Genomic DNA, 7160 nt, shown 5'->3' with positions numbered 1-7160 from the left:
TGCCGAACAACTTTTACGCTCTGACTTTTGACCTCTGACCTTTACCTCTCCCACAATTTTGAATTATATGAAAAACAGTAAAAATGTATCTCCTCCTGGGATTTTCGCGTAACGTGCGCGAAACTTTTTGTACATGAACTTTGGACCAATACGGTCTGAAAACTTAGGCGGATTTTCTTTAAAGCGAAACATTATTTTTTAATAATTTACTCAATGTTGCAGTTATATGCAAATTATTCTTCTGCCTCTAAATCATACATGCAAAGTGACACGTTCATGGCATTTGGCAAATATGTAGAGGATTAGTCCAAATATCACTGAAAGCAATCTTACTCCAATTGGCCAAAGGGGGGCGCTATACGAAGCGTTTGAAAACTCAAACTTTAAAGGGGCATAAGTCATGCCTCGTTTCGTTTGAAGACATGCAACTTGCTTACACGCGTGCCTTGACTCAAGCTGAAGACATCTGTGTCTTTGTTAAGTAAGCTCCGCCCTTCGATTTTCCGCCTTTTGGAGCAGTTCGTAAAACACTTAAACCCGCTTTTATTCCGGAACTTTCGCGTCACGTGCACGGAACTTTTTTTACATGAACTTTGGACCAATATCTAAAGATCTGTCAGATCGGATTTTTAAAAAATTGAAACATGCTTTTTTAATAATTCATCAATTTGCGGTTTTATGCAAATTATTCTTCTGCTTCTAAAACAAACATTTAAAGTAATATTTTCTCACTGTGCAGAGCTGTGCATAGCTCACCTGGTAAGGCCTTTGTCTATCATTCCAGAAGTCCCCTGTTCAAGCCTTACCTCATGCATTTAAAATACATTTTACAACATTTTGCCGTGAAAACCCTGGTACTGCAACTGAACATGGCAACCCGACCAAACATGGCAACCTTCTTAAGCAAGGGTATAAATAGTGGTTGAGTTGAGGCCACTCCCCCCTCTCAGATTGTTTGGAAGCAGCATGGTGCTGGTGGTTGCTGCTACTCACTGCTACATTATGCAGCAGCTGCAGGTCTGTACACTGTTCATTATTCCAACAACTATTCCAATTTCTAACAGTTTCATTCATTATACTTACCCATACTATAATTTGGCTTTTAGATTTACCTCACCTGAACATACCTACCTGATCCACTCGATACACTGGCTGTGTATGATGGAGGAACAATGTGTCACTTGGTAAGCTGACCATGTGCTCTGAAATGTTATGTTGTTTTTGGTTTTGGTATCTAAATGTTAAACGATTTCTTTTGGAATGTAATGCTTGTATGTTAGCTGCAACGTTGATTATTGAATTGATGTATTTTGAGTTTAATGCCAATGCCTAGTTGGGGAGATTAATGGAATTATTTTGTTTCAAGCCTGTAGTGCAGCAGATTATTTGAATTTGTTGTTTTTCTATTCATTTGGCCTTTTTCTTTGATCCAGGCCAGGTTTATTGCCTAGAACTGAATCTGAAAGATGGCGAGCCTGCAGAAAGACTTGACACAATCCTGTCTGACCTATGGTTATGGGTAGGAAAAAGCAGCCGCAGTGATACTCATTCCTAGTTTGATTTGATTTTGAAGTAATGACTTTGAGTTTCTTTATAAAGTAATGATGTTTGAGTGCATTCATTTATTCATTTATTGTTTCAAACCATGCAGGGGAAGCTCAGCCTCACACCTGAAGCCCATCTGACAATCAGCTGACAATCAGTACCAGCTCCCAGATTGCTTCATTGAAGCCAAAGAACGGCAGTGTAAGTGGGTTCATTATTCTGAACTGTGTGGAACGGGCAGATTGAACACCTCTTCTCTAACTTGTGGCTCAACTGTAATTATTCTGAAGCTCACCTCATTTCTCTCTGCCTCCCCCACCTAGGCTGGCTGGGTTCCAACACCCCCCAATTGGAATCCATAGTCTGCTCTGCCCACAGGACGGCAGCCCCATGTGAGCGCCTAAAGTTCCAAGTTTTGACCCCCAGCCGCCTTCCCCTCAACGTTTTTCAATAAAAACAATTTAAGTTTAGTTAAGTCTGACTCTGCTAGCCACTTACAGAAAATAATGCTGCCAAATATTTTGCAATTGCAAATCCTTTGTGTAAATAAACTGAAATTCATACTATTGCATGACCATTTCTTTTATCATGTTTCACAAGCATCTGGGTCTACAATGCCAGGGGTGTAAAAGTAACTGAGTACATTTACTCAAATACTATCCTTAGTATAATTTTGAGGTATTTTATACTTCACTTGTATAGTCTTACTTCTAGGCTACTCCAGTAAATGCTCATGCGTTGCATTGCATTGTGAGCTTGTAGATCTGCTATTTTCAAAAAATGTCAAGTTGATGCCAATACCTTTGTACTTTTATTCAGTATTACTATTTATCTCTATATATTCATGTTATTCCTGGCACCGCCCCTGTTATCCTGTTCATATCCTGAAAGAGGCGGGGGCTGAAAAAGCTGTCCTGAAAAACATCATTTGATTTCCTGTTGTCCTTGCATTAAAGTGTCAGTAGTTGGCGTTCTGGGCTCTGAATGTACCTGGGTTGCCATGTCTGCTTATAATAAGCAATTTGTGTCTCGTTAAGATTTTTATTTATCCAGCCCCCACCATGCAGTTGTACAGTGAAACCCAAAATTCAAAAATGGCAAAAATAAACTTTGCCAAAAATCTAAAAATAGAGAACTCGGGAACGGGAACAAAAGGCAAAACTCAAGAAAAAGGCAAAAATAACAAACACTGCACTAGGCTATGGGGCCCTTGCAACTCTCACTGAGATTTGTTCATCTCGCTCTGCAGCTATAGACAGAAAAAAACACAAATCAGTACACAGTATCTCTACAGTGATGTGATCATGACGGATTTGTCCGATATCATATTCTATCTAATTGGCTAAAATTGAATTCCAAGGTTTGCAGGATTGCTCCTTTTTGAACAAATTGTCTCAAACGCAGCCTGCTATGTGTGTGAGATTTTGCACACACATTCCCACTAGGCCAAGGAACAGATGCCACCCTTCTCACATTGGCCTGTTATAGAGTCACCAGTGGGCCAAAAAAAACACCTGACCTGTTCGGAAGAACACTGCTTCTAGTTTCTCTTTGATGTCTTCTTTGCTTTCCCTTGATGCTTTTGCCTTGGCCACTTTATCGCTGCTTGCAGCTATATTTATTATTATTATTCCGCCACTTTTGCTCTAGCGGCTAGACCGTGCAGTCGCTTTTTACGAAACTCGGCAGTATGGCAGAGGACTATGCCAAACGGCTAAAACGCGAAGCTCGCAACAATCGGCCAAAGGGTGGCGCTGTAGGAAGCCTTCGAAAGTGCAAACTTTGAACTGGTGTAGCTCATGCCCTGTTTCAGGTACAGCAATGAAACCTGTATACACTTATGCGTCTCCTCATGCCGAACAACTTTTACGCTCTGACTTTTGACCTCTGACCTTTACCTCTCCCACAATTTTGAATTATATGAAAAACAGTCAAAATCTATCTCCTCCTGGGATTTTCGCGTAACGTGCGCAAAACTTTTTTTTACATGAACTTTGGACCAACACGGTCATCGCACAGCGGCCGGATTTTCTTTAAAGCGAAACATTATTTTTTAATAATTCACTCAATGTTGCAGTTTTATGCAAATTATTCTTCTGCCTCTAAATCATACATGCAAAGTGACACGTTCATGGCAGTATGGCAGAGGACTATGCCAAACGGCTAAAACGCGAAGCTCGCAACAATCGGCCAAAGGGTGGCGCTGTAGGAAGCCTTCGAAAGTGCAAACTTTGAACTGGTGTAGCTCATGCCCTGTTTCAGGTACAGCAATGAAACCTGTATACACTTATGCGTCTCCTCATGCCGAACAACTTTTACGCTCTGACTTTTGACCTCTGACCTTTACCTCTCCCACAATTTTGAATTATATGAAAAACAGTCAAAATCTATCTCCTCCTGGGATTTTCGCGTAACGTGCGCGAAACTTTTTTTTACATGAACTTTGGACCAACACGGTCATCGCACAGCGGCCGGATTTTCTTTAAAGCGAAACATTATTTTTTAATAATTCACTCAATGTTGCAGTTTTATGCAAATTATTCTTCTGCCTCTAAATCATACATGCAAAGTGACACGTTCATGGCATTTGGCAAATATGTAGAGGGTTAGTCCAAATATCACTGAAAGCAATCTTACTCCAATTGGCCAAAGGGGGGCGCTATACGAAGCGTTTGAAAACTCAATCTTTAAAGGGGCATAAGTCATGCCTCGTTTCGTTTGAAGACATGCAACTTGCTTACACGCGTGCCTTGACTCAAGCGGAAGACATCTGTGTCTTTGTTAAGTAAGCTCCGCCCTTAGATTTTCCGACATTTTGAGCAGTTTGTAAAACACTTAAACCCGCTTTTATTCCGGAACTTTCGCGTCACGTGCACGGAACCTTTTTTACATGAACTTTGGACCAATATCTAAAGATCTGTCAGGTCGTTTTTTTTTTATTGAAACATGCTTTTTTAATAATTCAATCAACATTGCAAGTCTTATGCAAATTATTCTTCTGCCTCTAAAACATACATGCAAAGTAAAATTTCATGATGAACTACTATAGAGGGTTAGTCCAAATATCACTGAAACCAATCTTACCCCAATTGGCCAAAGGGGGGCGCTATATCATTTTGAAAGAAGGCGTCAAGTACATTACATGAAACTTTTTATTTTTTATTTTATTTATTTTTTTAAATGACAGGTCCATTATGTGTGACTGCCGTAGTGTAATGGTCAGTGCCTGTGCCTGATATTCGGATGGTTGTGAGTTCGAACCCCACGTTGGGTAGAGTTGATGTTAACATCCTGGATGCCCATGGCATGTGCGTATGTCAAACTCTTTAATGTTGACACGTCTGATCTAACTCCAGATCACGTTCATGTTTAAAATGAGCCCTTCTCTACCGGCCGTTTTGAGTAAAAGAAAATATGATCACTCAAAAATGTCAGAAATACTCAGATTACATTTACTCAGATTGATTTCACCCCAAGCCTCCAAAAGATAAAAAAGAAATCAATAAAATCAAGGCACTCAGCCTACATAGAACTTTTTTTTTAAACAAACATGGTTAACAGATCCTGTGGCTGCCTAGTGTAGTGGTCAGGGCACATGCCTTACATGCAGAAGCTCGTTGGATCGAATCCCACCTGGGGCTTGTATAAGCATAAAACCATGACATAAATCCTGAAACCTGAAACAAGCATTATAATACAAACTGTCATGTCTACACCTATGTTGTGATTTCCAAGGATTGCAATGATACCATGTACCAGCTCAGTGGTCTAGTGGTTTGAGTGTCTGCCCTGAGACTGGGATATTTGGGTTCAAACCCAGGTCGCGTCATACCAAAGATTCTAAAAAATGGGACCCAGTTCCTCCCTGCTTGTAACTCAACATCTAGGGTTGGATTGGGGGTAACTCCCTGCGACATACTAGTGTCATGTCCAGGGGGTGTACTTGTACAACAAGTTACCTTGCGCTACAGAAACAGGAGATAGGCGATTCATAGCCTGGCCGATTCATATGGTCTTCATAGCTCAGCAAGGCTTACTATGTACATCATCAAACTGTCCAGGTGCATAGTATCACAGTTTTTTTTTTTTATGTCTGTTGCATATAGGCCTACAGTCTTTTGCATACATGTTGTGTAGAGGCCAATTTGTGCTTTTACCTATAACCACCGATTAGTGTAAAACTTTGTATGCATGAAACTTTTTCTTTTTTTTTCTTTTTTTTTAAATGACAGGTCCTTTATGCGTGACTACCGTAGTGTAGTGGTCAGTACCTGTGCCTGATATACGGATGGTTGTGAGCTCAAACCCCACGTTGGGTTGAGTTGATGTTAACATCCTTGATTCCCATGGCATGTGCGTATGTCAAACTCTTTAATGTTGACACGTCTGATCTAACTCCAGATCACGTTCATGTTTAAAATGAGCCCTTCTCTACCAGCCGTTTTTTTTCTGTTCTGAGTAAAAGAAAATATGATCACTCGAAAATGTCAGAAATACATACAATAGATTACATTTACTCAGATTGATTTCACCCCAAGCCTCCAAAATATAAAAAAGAAAACAATGAAATCAAGGCACTCAGCCTACATAGAACTTTTTTTTAAACAAACATGGCTAACAGATTCTGTGGCTGCCTAGTGTAGTGGTCAGGGCATATGCCTTTCATGCAGAAGGTCGTTGGATCGAATCCCGCCTGGGGTTTATATAAGCGTAAAACCATGATATTTGGTACACTTCACAGTTTGGTTCCTTGAACAATGTCTGATATGGAGCCTTCCTAAAAATGTCCCCCAACCCCCCTTGATGCGTATTTTAATATCCGCCATTACTAAATAATGTATTTTGCATCATAAATCCTGAAACAAGCATTATAATACAAACTGTCATGTCTACACCTATGTTGTGATTTTCAAGGATTGCAATGATATCATGAACCAGTTCCAGTGGCCTAGTGGTTTGAGTGTCTGCCCTGAGACTGGGAGATCCAGGTTCAAACCTGGGTCACGTCATACCAAAGATTCTAAAAAATGGGACCCAGTGCCTCCCTGCTTAAAACTCAGCATCAAGGGTTGGATTGCGGGTAACTCCCTGCGACATACTAGCATCATGTCCAGGGGGTGTACTTGTACATCAAGCTGCCTTACGCTACAGAAACAGGAGATAGGCTCCTGCCCTATGAGATTCATAGCCTGGCCGATTCATATGGTCTTCATAGCTCAGCAAGGCTTACTATGTACATCATCAAACTGTCCAGGTGCATAGTATCACAGTTTTTTTTATGTTTGTTGCATATAGGCCTACAGTCTTTTGCATACATGTTGTGTAGAGGCCAATTTGTGCTTTTACCTATAACCACCGATTAGTGTAAAACTTTGTATGCACACTTCCCAGAGGCCAAGGAAAAACCTGTGCCCTGCATTTTTCACATCTGCCATTTATAGCGCCACCAGAAGGCCGACTTACAGTATGTAAAACACATTCTTCGATATTACTCCTTCAGATTTTATCCGAAAATCACACAAATCAGTACACAGTATCTCTACAGTGATGTAATCATGACGGATTTGTCAGATATCATATTCTATCTAATTGGCTAACATTGAATTCCAAGGTTT

The 7160-nt window shown here is 40.4% G+C and overlaps 1 long non-coding RNA gene across 1 annotated transcript; it reads left to right on the top strand.

Annotated features, from left to right (window-relative positions):
• The first annotated feature begins 950 nt into the window (after positions 1 to 950).
• LOC308291224 lies at positions 951 to 1472 on the top strand. Its single transcript, XR_013962321.1, has 3 exons — positions 951 to 1017; positions 1107 to 1184; positions 1434 to 1472. It is a non-coding gene; the product is annotated as an uncharacterized lncRNA (long non-coding RNA).
• The last annotated feature ends 5688 nt before the right edge of the window (positions 1473 to 7160 follow it).

Source organism: Nannobrachium achirus (genome assembly GCF_963921795.1).
Source record: "Nannobrachium achirus genome assembly, chromosome: 9".
Classification (NCBI taxonomy): Eukaryota; Metazoa; Chordata; class Actinopteri; order Myctophiformes; family Myctophidae; genus Nannobrachium; species Nannobrachium achirus.
This window is presented reverse-complemented; position numbering and strand designations above follow the sequence as displayed.